General features: G+C 34.1%; 1 protein-coding gene across 10 annotated transcripts in view; it reads right to left on the reverse strand.

Moving 5' to 3' along the window:
- The window catches only part of LOC100577517, a 193184-nt gene that overhangs the window by 73318 nt on the left and 100830 nt on the right, over window positions 1-19036 (reverse strand). The gene's annotated exons all lie outside the window — the stretch shown is intronic.

Below are 19036 nucleotides of genomic sequence, written 5' to 3' on the forward strand. Positions count from 1 at the left end.
TTGAAAGTTTCCAATTTATAGAGAAGTAAAAAGATGAAAGAGCAGAATTCTTTCAAATGATCTCTCTTTGTGACCATTATATGACTCGTCAGAACTCGTGAAAACTTCAAGATAAAAAATGATCTGAATCTTAAAAGTTCTTAAACTTCCCTCCTGATATTACTTTACCTTAATATTACCCCGTCAAATTGATCCCAATCTAGCAGCAGATAGTGCAAGTACCTTCTTTTTTATTTTTTTTTTATTTTTTGAACGGCATTCAAGGGAATAAGCCAAGATTTTTAAGAACCGCTATACTCTATGATAAAAATCGGGGAATTTCATTCCTCTTAATTCGTTCAATTAAATATACTCGATACTATCAAGAAATCTAATTAGAAATTTTGCCGTCGCGGTGCCTCGACGAGGTGATATTAGTGAAAAATGTTTTCAGAGTTGCCTTTGCTTATCCACGCCCTCCCTCAAGGAAAAATCTGGCGTAGAATCGGGATTTTTATTAAAAAATTGGGGATTGATCGACAACGAGTCACGAACAGCTCTTACGATGATATGTGGGAAGAGTGATTGATATACGAGATTGATATGACTAACGAAAATTCTTCGCGAGTGTTCGCTTTTTTCGCAATTGAAAACATTCTAAAATTTAAATTTCATACGCACATCTTTTCATCTTTCATTGTAATTGTTACACATTACCTTTACTGCATAAATCATATCGTTAATTCTCCAATTTTTGCATGAGAAAAATTGAAACGTTAGTCCACAATTATATCCAATCAAACGTGTCATCTCTTCTCTTAAACCCTTAAATATCAATAGAATTATCAGCAATTTAACCACAGCCACAAAGTTGAGAAATTGAAAACTCGTAAATTCCTTCCCTTCAATTTCCAAGTTTGGAGGGATCGATTAAACTGTTTTTTCAGTGTTTGGAAAATTAGTAACAGCATCGATGATAACCCGATGATAACCCGTTTCACTTAACACCTGCGTGACCAAAGGTCGGAAGGTCGAGATATTTTTAACCGTTTTTTTAACCTTGTTCTCCTTCCCCGATTATCCCCGATAGGAAGCATGTTAACTTTTGACACGGAGGAAGGTATATCTTACCGATTACGCGAAAGTTGCAAATTCAAGTTTGCCAGAAACTTTTAAACCAGAGTTACTAAGCCAGAAATAGTAGAAGATTTCGCGAAGATTTCTAGAAGGAACTAGAAAGCCACGCCCGTTGATTTTCCAGTTAATTTCTCCGGTGAAAATAAAGTAACAACCAGCCACTAATTTTAGACAACGGAGAGCAAGTTTGAATGAAATTTACACGCGAGTCCCTTTGCGTTGATTAGATTATATTTAGACGAAGATCTCGATGGCAGAGTGGATCTCAAGTAAATAAACTTCGAATGGATTTTTCAAAGTATTCGTTACTCACAGGATTAATTGTATATAAACAGTCGGTGTTCTACGAAATTTGGATTAAAGTGAATTTCTGACTAATTAAGCAACAGGTCGTACGATAATCTGTCAACACGAAGAATATTTCTTTATTTAAGAGATTTAAATTTTTGTTGACACTCGCGACATTAGTAAGAAGATTTATCAGTGATCTACGTTTCATTGATGAAAATAAGGCAGGAAATAGAAATAAATTTTGCACATTTAAATGAATTATTTTAATCTAATCTCTTTCGATAAAACAGCGGTTCCCAATTCATAATACAAATCTTGAAAAAATTAATCAAACATGATCGAGAATTGCAAAATTGCTTAACGAAGCTAGGAGAAAAATGGTGGTCTCCCTTAATACTTGGAATGACCATAAATCTCTTTCACTGGAACATTGATTCCAAATTGTAATTTTCGAAACATTCTCTTTTTCCTCAAACATCGAAAATATTTGAAAATCTTGATCAGAATCGTGATTGAAAGTTGTAATTACTTAACGAAGCTACGAAAAAAAAAAAAAAAGAAAAAACGCGCAAGAAAAATGGCCGTCTCCAGTAATGTTTATAGGATGGAAAAAATCGTGGCTGGCGATTTTTCATGTGAATAGTTGGGATATATATAAGTCCACGTTCGTTTAACTGGAGGGAAAGAAGAACTGGACTGGGTCACGTCTGAATAGATGAAGACGCAGGAATTCGACCTATATTCTTTGCCACGGTTTGTCCTTTGAACGGTAATCGGTCGAGGAAGAAAGAAAGAAAAATTTTGCTTTTTATCCTTGTTACTTTGAATCGGGAGGGGTGAAGGGAGGAAAAGTTAGGGAATCGCTTTGAACTGGAATCTGGACGGATTGAATCCGCGAAGAATAATTTTCTTTCTCCGTCGAATCCTTCGTATTCTAGCCGTGTCTCTGTCCTTTTGTGCCGGCCGAAATGATGAAATAACGATGATATGCTTGAGAATATTATTTGCATTGATGAATTTTGTATAGCCTTTGAAATCACGTATTAAATTGAATATATATCTCGAAAATGATATAAGATACGAAGAGCAGTATCGTTAAATACATTGAAAATTTGTACGATATGAAAGTACTATAATTTGTACAATTAATTAATTTATTTATCTTTCGAATAATTGAGAACCACTGATAGATATCGAAATGAACAAGTGTTAATGTTACGAGCGTCACGTGAATCGTTTCACGATTTTGACAGAAAAAGAAAAGAAGTTAAAAAACGAGAGACAAATATTTTTCTTTCGAACGATGTGGCAGTGGATTTGCATAAGGTTTCTTCGTTAAATTTTGTTTGCCTATCTTAAAAAATAATTTGATATTTATATTCGATATGTTTAAAATTTTATCATAATAAGAAGGTTTCTCAATTTTATTTAAATATATGACTAGCTATATCTACAATGTACAATGTAAGAATAAAAAAATAAATCTTTCAAGATTATAACAATAAGTTTAATTAATTATAGTAAATGAATTTGAAATACAATAAAATTGAAAAATACAGAAAGAGCAAAGTATCTTGATTAAATTGTATAAAAACAACCAAATTATCAAATTACGATTAGAAATTCTTATCTTATAGTTTACAGTGATAGTTCCAGTATCTGCAAAACACTTTACCAATACTGTTATATAACTATAATTAATTCGAGAGTCGTGTAAACTTGTAACTACGATAACTTGTCGTAAACATATCAATAGAATCGTCCTCGTGTTGCGAAGTGAACAACAAACGGGAAATATATACGTATATAATCCCGTTTAAATGGTGAAACTGCGAAAATTGCGAACAATCCGAATGGTCGATATGCATACGAATGATAGAATCGATTCGTGATTCGATGTGGAAAATGGATATGGAAATTGAGTGATATGGTGGTCGAGGTAGAAGAGATATGAACGATGGATTAATTGTAATTGGTTGGGATAGAAAGAAAAGTTGTGGTGGTTTAAGTGTTAAAGGATGACAAGCGAGGAAAGAAAAGTTATGGGGTAAATACGGAGCGGCGAATAAAAGTTGTAGAATAGGTAATGGATGAAGAAAAGAAGAAAGAACAGGTGGAAGAAAATTTTGTTCGAAGAGAAATAATGATCGCAGAATCGTAAATTTTTTAAGAAAGTGAATAGAATTGCAGGGAAAGGGAGAATAGAGGGAATAAATAAAAAAAATTAAGGAAAGATAAAAATATAAAAATATATGAATAATAAATCAAAGGCAGGAAATTGAAAAGAGGAAAATGAAAGCTACATAATTTCGTAAAAGTAGAATTACAAAAGAATACGATAGAAGTGTATTAAGAAAGAATCGTAAAAACTTTTTAATAAAAAAGATAAAAAAACCGATAAAATAAAATAGAAATCTATCCAAAAATCATTAACAAAATTCAAAAAAGAAGATCCCTAAAAAAACAATTTCCTAAAATCCAAATCGAAAATATCAAATTCAGAAGATCAACAAAGAAAAAATAGTCAACACCAATAAACAATATTAAAAAAAAAAAAAAGAGAGAGAAGCCTCAAAAAAGAGAAGACACACAAAAAATTTACAATATTTTCACTGAACAAAAAACAAAATTCAAAAACGAAAGAAAAGTCCATAAAAGAGAATTGAAAAAAAAAAAAAGAAAAAAGAACTGTCGGGAAAAATAGTTAAACAAATATAATCCGCTCGATGCAAAGGCAAATTCAACACGATCGAAATCGCGAACTGTCTCTACGCCGAGCAAACAGCGTTTTACACACTTTACTCATGAAAGATTCACGCAAAAGGGGAGGGTGAACGTACCACGGATAAGCAAAAGAACCCTTGTATTTCGCGTATTCGATCACGAGATGGGCAAAATTTCAACGATCGAAATTAAGAATAAAGTCACTTCGATAATTTATCGCGCAAAGCGTCGAATAATCCCGCGATACAATTAGCGCATCGAGATTACACGAAGAGCACTTATGCTATTATAAGTTCGTAGTAAAACGCTGTTCCGAGAATTGCAAATAAAATCATTGCAATCAAGTAACTTTATTCGAAATTTTAATTTTGCCCAACCAATTGATACGCGTAGTATGCGTGCGGATCGCGATATGTCGAGTTGTACGCGTGCAACGATTCAGCAGCATGGGTGGCGCGCCTAATTGTGCCAGTGGAGCAGCCCAGTTATAGATCCCACGTGTTAGCCTGGTAGCCATCCCACCGGCTCACGGTGCGGTTTATCCCCGAGCGGAGCGAATAAAACGACCGGTTTAACCGGCCGTTAAATTCACGGCGATAAGCCGTTTTATGCAGCCGACAAGATAGCCATTCGCGCTCACAACGATCGTGCACGCTGAACGGCATCGTGCACCGCGGTTAATGACACCGAACGCACCTCAAATTTCAGTCGTACACAATATTTTCTACGTCGCGTCGCGGCTGCCGTATATTGACGACCCGATGATCGCGTTTTCATGGAAACTCGAAACCGATTTTCGAGCGCGTTAAAGGTAACGAGGCGCGGAATCACGTTCAACGATTATCGATTTTAACCTTTTTAATTGAATGGACTAAGTGTATCGTGATCATTTGGAAGCGAGTTGACAGATGTAATAATATTTTTATTTCGTGAGAATCGAGAATTAGGTTCAATATGATCATCGATTTTTAGGTGGATTAAGGTGTGTATTTGCCGTGGTTATTTCGAAGGAAAGTTTCTTTGAAATATGATTATTTGAGAGTGGATTGGTACATTATTTTTTTCTTTTTTTCTTTTACGAGAATCGGAGCGAAATTTTCGTGGAAATGCATTAACAGTGATGAGAGTTGTATATGGCGATGAAGTTTAATACGTGAATTAGATAATGGATCGTTGTTACTCGAGCGGGGTTTTCTTTAGGAAGATGATTATCTATTAGTGAGATATTGCTGACAGAATTAGTAAGTTTGTATTTATGGTTGTAAGATAAGAGTAAATTGTTTAAATTGGTCTTAGAGATTCAGATATCAGAGAATTTCGACTACAATTCTTGATTGGATCTTTGAAATTTATTGGACGATTAATATCTCATGTAACTTCTTAATATTTTGCATACTTTATCGTACCATATAGCTTTGCTAGAGGTATATATTTATACGAGTACGAACGATTAGAAATGAAAGATGTTCCTTGTTAATACAGTGTTAGAATTCGGTTCAAAAAATTATACTGATTAATAATATTTATGATTGAGAAACTTTCCTAGCACCCTGTATATTATCGTATATAACAATATATTTCACTTGGTTTTGGTTGGTTTCAATACCAACGACGATAGATCAAGGATTTTCGTATCTTTATACGTTTTTTTAGGAGAAATCTATAAAATACTGTGTACTACTAAAATTTTTATGTTCATCGTTTTCGTCTTTTGTTTACGTGTGTGTGCTTGGATATATAGTTTGTTATACCTTACTCCTATATAAGCTTAATTCTACCCAATTCTTTTCTGGAATAACTTTAGAATTCGATTAATTGCTGAATTGCTAAAAGCTATAAAAGACGACTTATCTATAAAAAAAAAAAAGAAAAAGAAAAAGAAAGAAAGTTGCTAAACAAGTGGAGCCTATTAATAGTTGGTGTAAGATGTAGAATGTTGGTCGAAACTTTTGCCGTGTTAATTATAATACTTAATTCCTTAGAAAACGTACGATTATAGATAGTCAGCCAAGTTGGAAAATAATTTTTCAATGCTTTCTCTTCCTTGTAATGACACCTGTTTTGAATAATTTCATTTTTTCTTTACGTAAAAGTAAATTATTTTTAAAAACAATCTCTGGAAAAAGAAAAAAAAAATAATCGTTTCCATTGAACTTTCGTAGTTTCGGAAAGAGTTTTAATCTTAAGTATTTTTTTTTAACCGATTAATTATCAATCTATCTGAATGCTCAAACTTTCGGTTGTAAATACATCTATAAATTGCTAGCATCATTATATATAAAAATGATTTTCGCTTTCAAAAATGTGTCGCAATAAAAAGATTTAAAGATCGTCGAAAAACGAGTTTTTCCTGAGTTTATCGTGGTAAAAATTTCCGTAGTAAAATCGCGTGATGAATCGCAGAATAAATCTTCCGATACCGACGACTAAAACGCGCTATTACAAAATTGAAAATCCATGCGTACGTAAGGTGAAGGATGAATCGTATCCCATTTACGAACGATAAAAGTGGATATACAAGGGATATACATATATATATAGCATGGTACAAACATCAAGTGGATCATTACAAATACACACGTAGAAAAATTTCAGTTTCGAAACTTTTTACTACAAAATATCTTCTCGTCATACGTTCGCAAAAATTACACTCGTAGAAAAATCTATCTTTCTCGGGGAAATATACCGAGTTTGCATTTTTCAAGCTGAGATATTCTTTCTCTCTCTTTCCGGCTAACACATTTACCGAATATTCCAGATTTTTTGCGTATGCTACAGCTTCTGGATGTAAATCGTGTATTCTCTCTCTCTTTTTTTTTTTAAAAACGTGCTAATACTTTTTGCTTGATACTTTTATACACACGTTTCATGATGTACCGTAAGGATTTACATTATGCCAAATTTTATGCATAAATTATGCATTACATTTTATCAAAATGCCGCAGAATTATTATCCGCAATTTATTACGAATCTAATGCAAGTCACTATTATTTACCGTGTTTCAGATGAAGAAGAATTTTTATGAAAATTGGTATGAATTTTGATTTTGAATTTACACTTGTAAGTAAAAGCACGCGTAATCGTAAAGCCAGCCTTTATGAACAGTTGGAAAACGAAATGATATTTCCTGGCGACGAATATTCTCTCTTACGTTGCAATAATCAAATCTTTGATTCGATTGAATAACGATGCTGAAGAAATATTTAAACAGACTCGAAAAGGGCGCGTAGCAATGCTGTACGAAGATATTTCTATTATATCTCACGTTGTTCCATAGCACGCAATATGACTCGTTGCATTACGCTAGGATCACTAGATACGATCGCTTCTAATGGAAACGAGAATTAATTTTTTGCACTGTTGATAAATGGACGTAGACAGTGAAATTCTAAAAATTATAATAATGAATAAATTCTGCACAATACGTTTATGTTTTTCTTAACTCACTATTCGTTTAAAAAAAAAAGAAAATAAAATAAAGGAAGAAGAAAGAAATTTCTTATAATATATTAAACAGTAATTTTCTAGCAATCTGGAGGAAAAATATGGACGATTTCTCGCGTCACCCCATAATAAAATATCAAACTTATACATAATACAACGACGCAAAAGACCATTCGCTTGATTCTCCCCGAGATAATGGAAATCCCCGAGTTTATATACTTCCGGCTGCACGATGGAGATCGCGTATAGAGCGCAATAATTTCGCTCGTCGCGGATTGCATAGAAACACGTGGTGCGTCGTGATAAATGGCCAAAGTTAAATGCACTCCTTTAAAAGCACACGTGTGCAAATATTATAAAGAGGATTGGCAGGAGAAATGTTTTGAACGTACGTTCATTGGAGAAAATTGAGATTGGGGACGAGAATATTCACAATGCGTGTTTTCCTAGATGGCGATCGCGAATTATTCTTCGTGTATTAAGATCTTAAATTGCCATTATTAATTCGTGACGATGGAATGGTAATTTTGTGAAGGAAAGATTGTTCGGAGCAATGAATCTTACGTGTTGGTTACGTTAAGTATTATCATGGCGAGTAGATTATATTTATCAAGGTTGGCAATGTACGAGAGGAAAATATTTTTGGGAGATTTATATTTATTTCGTGGAGAAATTTCATGGAGATTATAAATGTATATATATATCATGAATGAAACAACATGTTGTGCATTTTGAAAATTTAAGTACTTTTACAATTAAAAGAATTATCTTTGAAATAATTTTTAAGGGAAATTATCAAAATTAAAAAAATTTATTGTTAATTCTACGTGTCAGAGTGGATTTTTGTTAATGTAATTTTAATTATAAAACGACGAACATGTTATCTTGAAAGAATGAGGAAAAATCTTGGAAATTTTTAATTGTTTAGATTTTTCTTAATTTTCTCTTTCCATATTTTTTTACTCTTGTTATCGCTTCCGGGCTTTTGTAGTACATTAATTACTCCCTTAATTGGAAAATCTCCGCTGAAATAGCGAATTTGCTACTGTTCTCGAAAAACTTAAGAAGAAGATCTAATTATGCATTACTTTTTTAAAGACTTGTCTCTTGCCTCGAGCAATTTGTCGTTTAAATTGCTAAATTCTTTTACTTGGGATTAAGGTCTAACTTGTGTAATCGCAAAATCTTTATGCTATTTTTTTAAACCAAACATTAACTGCAATTCGAACAAATTTTCCATTTCTCCATTACGCGAAAACAAAATTTATATTATTCAAATTTATTTCAATTATTCTTATTTTAAATTAAAAAAAATTCCTTTTTCCTTTTTCATATTATATATGATTCCAACGTTAAACGTTTAGTTTTAGCTTGAAAGATTTCAATATTTAATTCAGTTTCGAAATTTATTTATAAATTTTTACATAGTAAACGTTCGCAAAAAATTTTCTCAATTATGCTCGAAAAATCGAATGGAAATGGAAAGCACGAATATTTAAAATGACTACAATGAAATATAAAGATAAACACAAAAAATAAAAAAAAATTAATACAATAACTTTCAAATTTTAATAACTACATATCAACGTTTCACGATCTCTTCTTCTAAAATTTCTTTCTCTAAAATTCTTCTAAAATTTCCAAGTGCGTTCAATTTTTTCCAAAAATTCACGTTACATATTTTAATTTCGTAAAAATAATAAAAAGCTCGATTCAATTTTGCTAATTCTCTCCCAACAATTTACACGCTCGTTTTACTGCAAAATTGCGAGAACCATTTTTCCCCTTTTCGAAATTAAAGCAGAGAAGAAAGAGGAATAATTTCAAGCATGAAAATATCATTTCCACTTGGCTGACGTGTAACGACGATCATTCGAACACCTACACCCTCCATTCCTCGAGAAGCAACCGGACACAACCTTCTAGCATCACGGTTGGCATCACCAAAAAACGGTTAATACCAATCTTTTTCTCACTCTTTCCTCAATTAAGTTTCACCTAAACGTCCCCATCGAATATTTCTATGACTCGATCATCTCTTCCCGTAACCGAATATCCCTAATTAATGACCCAATATCTCTAATTAATTCAATGCCATAGAAATATCCCTAGATTAGATGCATGAGCCAGTGAGATGCAACCCATGAGCCACACGATTTCCCTCGCCACGCGTTCGCCACTTATCACACGAAAGCTTCTTATTAACCCTACGAATATCCTTTCCCCCCCTGGAGGAAACACGGCTAAACGGTTCCATCTTTTTTTTTTTTTCTTTTTACGTTAATTAATTGACACAAAACTACCGCGTAGGCTATAGTATCGTTACTATACGTGTTAGATATACCTTTAACGTGTAATGTGTTTCTCGCGTGTGTGCATAATAATGCTTATCCATTTGCCGCGACGTAGCCACGTAACTCGAAAAAAATTTCCAAATTTTCGACACGAAGACGAGTAAGAGATTTTTAAGCCAGTCTCCAAATTGTAACCTTTCAATTTCACACGATTTAACTAGAGACGGATCGAACAGATTATGAGACAATTTCTGGGAACACCGTGTCCTGAAAATCACCACGTTAGAAATTTGAAATTCGAATTAATATACGCGATAATCGAATAGACGCAGCTTTGTTTTCGCCAAATTACTATAATCTCCTACGATTTATATTCGTACATCCCTTTACCAGAAATTTCTTTCCAATTTTTCGTGTTACGTCACCGCCACGACAAATAAAAACGAATTCGTATCGTGAGTCGATATCGCGTGTGCGTGCACGAAATTGCGGTTGCCCCGCGCGAGAGAATGGCCGGGGCTCTGAGAGAAGGATATAGCCGGAACAGGTTAATAGCCGTATATCCGTCGAGCATTCCGTTTATGGCAGCGCCAGCAAGCGATTCGCACGAGCATTCGACGTTGACCGGTAACAGGCGGCTTGATCTCTGCTAAACTCTCGAGAGTTCTTGCGGTTTATGTCGCGTTTCCATTGCTTGCGGAGATTCCGCTTTTAACGCACTTCCATCTCCGCTTCCGTGGCTTTTAACGCAACCATCAAATATTCAACGTCGAATTCTCTTATTCTAATCGTTATTTTTCCTTTCTTTTTCTTCTTTCGCGGAACAGTTATCGATAGATCGTTAATTCTATCTAGGAAAGATATATCCAGGATCTCGTTCGAGAGAAGGGGTGCGAGAACTAAAAGCTCCGCTCCACTCCCACGAGACGGAATGTTGTATCTAACGAGGTTATTATTATATCAGGTGTTGCATACCTAATCGTCCAGAAATACTTTAACGGGTGATCTCTATTTATTTGATCCCCGGGGGGAGGCATTCTCTCGGCGGATAACGCTTTGACGCGCATTCGTAAGACAGCGAGTTTCGAGCCTCGAAGATGATCCCGCGTGTAGATTGCAAAGTCTTGGACCCGAGGCTGTGCAGAATTATTCAAAGAGGAAAATCTCTCGGAGGAGATCAGAATTTCTCTTCTCGCCGAACAAATCGCGAATAAATCAATGGAGGAAAATCCGTGTGGGAAGGAAAAGTTTTCTCTCTCTCTCTCTTTTACGATGATCTCTTTCTCTTCCTTCGAAGAGAGAGGCCGCAACAACAACCCTTTTCCACGTGGTGGATCTCTTATCGATGCATTTTATTCACGAATCTTTTCTCACCTTCAGATTTTCTAAAAATCGTTTGTTTTATTCAATTTCATTACAAAGCCGAGGAAACGATTCGTTCGACGAGCACGATGAATGACTAATCGAATGAACAATCGACAGCCTCGAGTTTCGAGAAAAACGGCTAAGAACACGTTAGACATATGCGACAATGTTACATTATACAATATCCATGATCGTTAGAATCGTACAAGATATAGATACACAGTTAACGTCACTAGACGCGAGTACGTATTCCTCGTATTTTTTTTTTTTTCGTTTTTTTTTTCTTTTTTCCATTTTGCTTCACCTTCCCCGAAGAAATCGCCATCATCGCCCTCGCTCTTCTTAATTCGTTTCATATAAAAGTGAGAAATGGTACACAATTGGTCCGGGCCAGTTTGCTCGTCAGGCCTCGTTCGCAAAGCAATGTCGGGGATATGGTCGGCATTCCACGTGTTCCAAATGGGATAATCCCTTTTGTACGTCGGAGGAAGAACGCAAAGAGGAGGGGCCCACAGCCATTGGCTCGTGTGCGCACGTTGGTACATGACAAACGGTTTTGAATGGAAACCTACAGGTTGTTCGGGGATAGAATTTCTACTACGAAATCGTGACCGGACTATTTGGGTAAAAGAATCGAGACGAGTTCGATCGAACGACAGTTTTATCTTCGATATTTATTCCCTCTAACTTGCGAACTCTGAATTTTTTTTGTTTCGTTTGTTTATGAATATTTGATCAATCTCGTTCTTTTCACGAATCGTTTCTTCTTCGTGGAAAAATTTCTCATTTCGCGAAATATATTAAATCATAGTCAAAATTATTTCTTTTCGATTACTCCTTTAACTTAAATTAAATTTCGATTTCTTAGATTTTGGTTGAACTTGTGATTATCGTGTATACGTAAATTAAAAATCGAATATATTTCGCCCAATAACATGCTGGGAAGAAATAACTATGTTTTCCATTTCTCGCCATCAAGAAGAACATTTTGTAAAGAAGGCAGCCACGTGTACAGAATTCTAAGCGTGCATAGAAATGCAATTTCGTCGAATTACTCGAAGCAATGAGGAAGCTACGAGTCGAATAAAATTTTGAAGTATAAGAAAGATTCCGAAGAAACATCTCGTTATTCTCATTCGCAATTTCTGTCTTCAACGAAGACAGAATTATGTTTTTAAAATTTTATGTTTTTAATGGCCCTTTTTATCGAAGGGCCATATTTGATCATGCGAAATAGAAATTACTAGGGAGATAAAAAAATTCGACGTTTTTGATATTTACAATTTTGTAAAAATTCTATTTTTTATCAACAAGAAATTTTCGGTATAATATAATCATTTCTATTCGAAGATGCAATGTTACAAAGGAATTTTATTTCTTTATTTTAGACAATTTTATATTGTTCTATCGGTATTGCTTAAGCTTGCATCTAATTTCATCCTTGTAATGTTCTCTAGGATATTGCTCAGGAGATTAGCTTTTCATTTGATTAAATTTTCAACCACCTCGGTGTATTATGAACCATGTAATCATGTAACACTCTAACAAGAACAGTAATCTTCATAGAAAGTCATTCGACTTATTATATGTCAAAAAGATTATCTCGTATAAAAAGTATTGGAGATAAAATTAAAAAAAAAAAAAAAAAATATGGCAAAATTTGAATAATTTTTATAGAAGAATCGAATAATAAATAAGATAAAAATTGATATAAAATTCTATTTCTAGTGGAATATAAAAATCTTCAGATATTTTTATATGAAAAATTTGTAAAAATGAAAGAAAAATATATTTTCTTGCTTGTTTAAAAATAACGAACGAAAGAAGAAAATCTTTGTATCTTATAAAAGTCAAGAAGAAAAAAAAAAATAAAAAAAATAAACGAAAGATAGTGAAGTTATCTTGAATAATTCATCTTAGTTAGTAATACAGAGAACATTTGTTTTCGAAAGCTTGTTAACAATACCGAGGGTTGTAAGTTAATTAAAAATTTACCGATATTAAAATCACTAAGTTGATTTAATGCAATATTAATTATTTTTCTCGACTTGTAAATAATTTTTAAAACGAACTTGTTTCGTAAAATAATTATTATCGTCAAACAATGCGATAGAAGAAAAGAAAAAAAAGAAATTAGTTTTCATTTTGTACCGTCGATCCGATGCACAATTCGTTTTTATGATTAAAAAATAAAAAGAAATTTTTTTTTTAATTTTGAAAATTAAAAATTTTTAATTTTAAATTTAAATATTTGAAATATGCTCTGACTGAATACTATGAATATTGGATTTTTCATTGCTTCAAGTTTATCAATTTCTCACATAAAATTCTTATTAAATTTGAAATGAAAATTAAATTTCCATTGAAAAATAATTTTTCCATATTCTTGTTATTATGTCTATATCTCTTAGAAGGTGAATATCTTGATCTACTTTTAGTAATCCCCATTGAATTCAAGCTTTATTCATTGCATAAAGGTTCCACTATAATGTATTGAAACTTTTATAAACTCGTAAGATATTAAATTTCGAAGAAGGGAATTTTTCTTCCAACCTATTTTTTAAACAAGCAAGTTTATCTAATAACAAGTATAATATATCTATCTAGATGATAGATACAAATTTATGAATAAATTTCTGAACGCTTAGTCGATCGTTATATATTTTTAATTTGCACCTTTATTTTATCAATAACAATTCTTCTGAAATTCAAAAAAAAAAAAAAACCAATTTACTAACAAAATCTTTACCCATTCCTCTTTAAAAAACTTTATCTCTCTTCTTTGATTCCACACATCTTTTAATAGAACATGAAATTTTTATAAACACTATGATATACATTACTCAGAAAAATCACGAGAGAAGAAAATACCAAAATCCCATTCTACAAATTAAAACAATTACCTCTACAAAACCTGTTCAGCATGTCCTTTCCATTAAGAATATATTCAAAAAATTTCCTTCTACCACAAGATATTCCCATTTGCCACGTACCAAACGTACCCAATAACATCTCCCCCCAAGTAATAAAAGAAGATCCTCTCATTGCTAATCATCCATCCACGTGGACACGCCAACCATCCAATCCCCCTTCCCCCTTCTTCACCGGTGCATCGATTTGGAACGAGCGCCGCACGACAATTCTCCCGACTTTTCGCTGCTATTGACATCACCGGTGAATCGCGTCTCGGGCGGATATGACCCGCCAATTACCAGAAGAATCGATCGACCTAGAGCGATACGTGGCCTCCGACCAATTAAGCGGAGCTGGAATGGTTGCTGGTCAGACCCGAGCCACGATTCCGCGATCGTGTCGTAATTCTAAATAAAGGTGGAATTTACTACGAGCCACATGTTTTTTTTATACCGTGTTGTTGGACGCTTGATTAGAAAAATTTCGTTTTGGTTTCTTTTCTTCTTAAGGGTGGTAACTGTGATTTATATCTTTTTTTCTTTCTCTCATTTTGATCGAAGTTAATTTTACGATTCGTGACTACGCCCTGTGATGGTATGCAAAAGAGAATTGTAGAAATTTCTGATTATGTTGTGAAATAAAAGTGAATTAAAACAAAATAAGTGAAAGTACTTCTTTCGTGAAAAGAAATGATTTCGTGTTTATATTTTAATGGTTGCCAGCTGATCAATTTATTTTAGACTGTGATGAGATCAGTCAAAGTAAAAGTACAATCGCGTAGAATTTTAATTATTTCGAATAAGTTTAAACAATTCGTTCTCATTTAAAAAATTCCCCAAAAAAGCTGAACAAAAAAAGTCATTCAATAAATTGTTCGACCGAAATTTTCCTATAAAAAAATATTCACAGAAGCTTATAATTAATATATTACAAAACAATGCATATTACATTGTACCCCACAGGATTCGAATATTATTTTGCGAAAATTATCATCGTCCAATCTTTCGAACATTTTCCATTGTTGTACCAGACAAGATTGAGAAACACTGTCCCGCACGTATTCGTGTCTGGTGCTCGTAGGAAATCCCACCTGAAGCTATCCGGATCGCGAACAGGTACATGCCCGGTATTTCTTACCCAACCCCTAATACACTAACACCAAATTACGTACGCACGATCAATTAATTGCTAGCTTAATTAAGAGTATTATACGGCTGCGAAGTCTTTAGATACGGAAGCATATACTTTGGACGTGTGTACGACGCGTGTGTGTCGCGCCCGTGTGTATGTGTATGCGTGTATTGGCTTTCATCTTTATACACCACGTTTTTATACGCCACGTTCGTTAATATCGAACGTGGCACTCTCATTCCCACACTCGACCATTCGTATTTATCATTATTTTTCTTGTACGAATTTTCACGGTCATCGTCGGCGGCGTTTTTTTATCGCGTCTTCTTATGCTCAATGTTTTGAATCCGTTCCGTTGTGAAAACTATTGCGGACTTGTTTACACGGTTATACGGTATACGCGATATCGATCGTTTCGAGATTACGAAGTGGTGGTATGCGAGCGAAAATCTTACTCCCCCCACCCTTGGAACATCGGGCGGTGTGACATCGTGGGTTATAATCGTGGGGGATCGAGAATCGGGCGGATGTTATGGGACATTGGATTCCGTTATTGGCGTGTGGTTTCCGGATAACGCGCGCTGCTTAGCGAGGATTCTGTGCACAATATGCGCACAATGTGTGGAATAATCTCTTTAGGATGGAACGATCGTGGGAATCCGTCGTTTTTGGCTTCGAGATATTTTGAGATAAGGCATGTCGTTTTGGATGAAATTTTAATAAACGTTTTTTTGGCTTGTTTTCTATATTTCTCTAAAAGTCGATAATATCTCGATGATATATTATTGCTGTAAAAAAGATGGAATTTTGGAAAAAAAATTTCGTTGCAATTTAAAATGTAATATCCGAAGAAATTGTCTTCTTAATTAGAAAATTTAAACAAATTTTTCTAGTTTATTCGTTTTTAAATCAGAAGCGATTTTTTTTTGTCAATTTCCTCTACCAAAATATCTCAATAAATATCCAAAGATCTAATATCACATTGCGTAATTCTCGATCCAGGAATATACCCACGAATCACATCGCTTGGCTATCGACTGTAATTATCTTCTATCATACTATCAGCATATATAATGTCCACTAGTTACGAATACTACGGGATACACGACGAGGATCGTTAATTTTGTCCGTCGATCGTGTACCTTTGATAAAATTCACCCTTAGCTTAGATCGAGTGAAATACGATACGAACTACCAACATGTAAAAAAAAAAAAGAAAAGAAAAGAAAAGAAAAGATTAGGAAATAATTTCGATCACGATTAATCACGATTAATCTACGATGCATAATTAAATTTCACTCGACGAGTTCTCTCTCGAATTAACGAAAATACAAATTCGTTGAATCGTGAAATTTCGCGATTTATTTATTCGTATTTCGCGCGGGAAATGTGGAACGGAAGGAAGCGTGTATTGTCCACGTAATGTCACGTGATCTGGTGTGATATCGAGTTTCGCGTGTTCAATGAAATGGAATATATTGCGAAACTTCCTAGGAACACGTGATCGACGAGAAGCTCGCCTTTTGTACTACGTTGGTTAAGTGGAATTGATTCGTTTACTGTGCACTCTTTCGATACATAATTTCGAGCAAAAGCGGAAAATTATGACGGTACTTTGTTCAGATATGTTTAATCGTCCGTATAAAGGGAATCATTAAAAACAATTTGGCAGACAATTTTTGATATGTGGGAACCGAATGAAAATTGTAATTAATATGAAAATAATGAATAATGAATAGTGATAATGAAGATACTTAAGGATTCCTGTTGCTTTTCTTTGACAAGGAAATTCTGATAACTCGAGATTAATGATAGAAATTCTTAAAAGTTTTCAATAATAATAAATTTCGATAAATTTTATAACACGTTCAAAAATATTAAAAAGTTTCTTAAAAAAAAAAATATTCAAATATTCTTTTCCTAAAACTTAGCGCGAAAAAGTTTAAATTCTATCATAATTTGAAAAAAGATATTCCAATTAATCGATTAGTACACTTTCACCATCTTCCGAATAACTGAAGTTATTAACCGGAATGCCTTCACGGCAATTTCCGATCTAAAATCCAGGGTTTGATATTACGTCAGCGGCGCCTTTTATCGCATTTAAACGATCGATAAATGGGCACGAAACACGGGATCCGTGCCTTTTGGCGAATCTATCGTCGATCAGACAAATACCATCGTGTTCCACGTGAATCGAAATACCGATGAATCCATTTTTCCTTTCGCTTCTATTCGTTCCTTCGCGCCTTTCTCGGAAGCGATTTCGTTTCGATGTGCACGAGATTCCCTCCCAATCGTGCCTGCGCGATTTGTTCTTCATCCTCTATTTATATATCTATTTTCCTTCATTTCTATTTTCCATTTTTTCTCCCACCGATAAATCATTTTTAACGTTGTACGAGCATTGTACGCGATATATTTGAAAAATTCGAACGATTTAATTCGGAAGAAATATAATAATGCTCGTTATTTCGTATCCATCAATTTTTAGAAATAGAACTTTAAAACGAACTTCGAGAGTATTGAACAAAATTGACATCGATCTTTTATCCGATTCAAACTCGTTTTTTATTTTTGCTTAGGTTAAATTCACTTGCCCAGATTCAATCTCTACGAATGCTAAAATGAGCTCTACCATAGTCGATTAATTTGTAGGTTATGTCAATCTCTTGCTTTCAAAACACGAGTATATGAATCGATGAAGAGGATGAACGGATGTATACATGTAATTTTCTTAAATACTATGTTCGATGATCGACTATAAGATTAGGTTAAGCTGTCCATGTGTATCGGCGTATATTAGACTGTATATTATAGTCTCGCGACTTGTACTTGCAATATTAAACACGAGTATCATAAGGAAAGATTTTTCCTCTAGTACGAGTCTAATTTCTCTTAAATATAAATACACACGTTTTATTCGTTTGCACGCTATATTATAATATCGAATTGTATGTGCGTCGATGTGCCTAGACGTGGACAAAGAAGCCACGACAAAGGATGAGTCGCGCCAAAAGTGAAGCGCGGCCATATTGGAAATATTTGGGAACCTATGAAAGACTATCGTTCCCTTCGTTATGTATATAGGAAACGTTAATTGACCGAATAATAATACTTATAGCCTTTTCTCGCGAATAATCCTCCTCAGACCGCGCAGGCACGCGGTTTCTAATAATACTACCTTAAAGCGTATCGATTATTAAAGCACCATCTAATTATTCCTATGATCTATTTTAATTACGTAAGCCTTTATTTATCGTCGATGCATCCGTCGCACATGGATATTTGGTTTTATTACTTACTCGAAATCGATCGAATCGTCGACCACCATTACCAATGAATCTTGAATTGTGCACTCAATTTATCACCACTTACAAGTATATTGCTTGGCCAAGCGTCACTGACGTTGCACTTGATGAATTGACTAGTACCATCGTTTATTATTTATATCGTGATTTTTCGATACTTTTCGGGATTTTTTCGCGAAAAACGAGAATGGATCACGAGCACGCGTGATCCACGTCCGACAAAGCTTCACTTCCGCCATGTTTTAATATCGTTAGTATTGACTTGATCGTGCCACACTAGATGGCATCACGGTTACAGTTTAAATCTTTTTTAAATTCGTAAGTTGCCTCTCTTTATGCTTTACATTTTCTGTTTGTACGTATTCAACGTACTCGACAGTGGAAAAAGAGCTGTGAATCGTGACGTGACAATAATTTTATTCGGTGTTATGTGCGACGCTATTGAA

The sequence above is a fragment of the Apis mellifera genome, linkage group LG6 (genome assembly GCF_003254395.2).
Source record: "Apis mellifera strain DH4 linkage group LG6, Amel_HAv3.1, whole genome shotgun sequence".
Taxonomy (NCBI): Eukaryota; Metazoa; Arthropoda; class Insecta; order Hymenoptera; family Apidae; genus Apis; species Apis mellifera.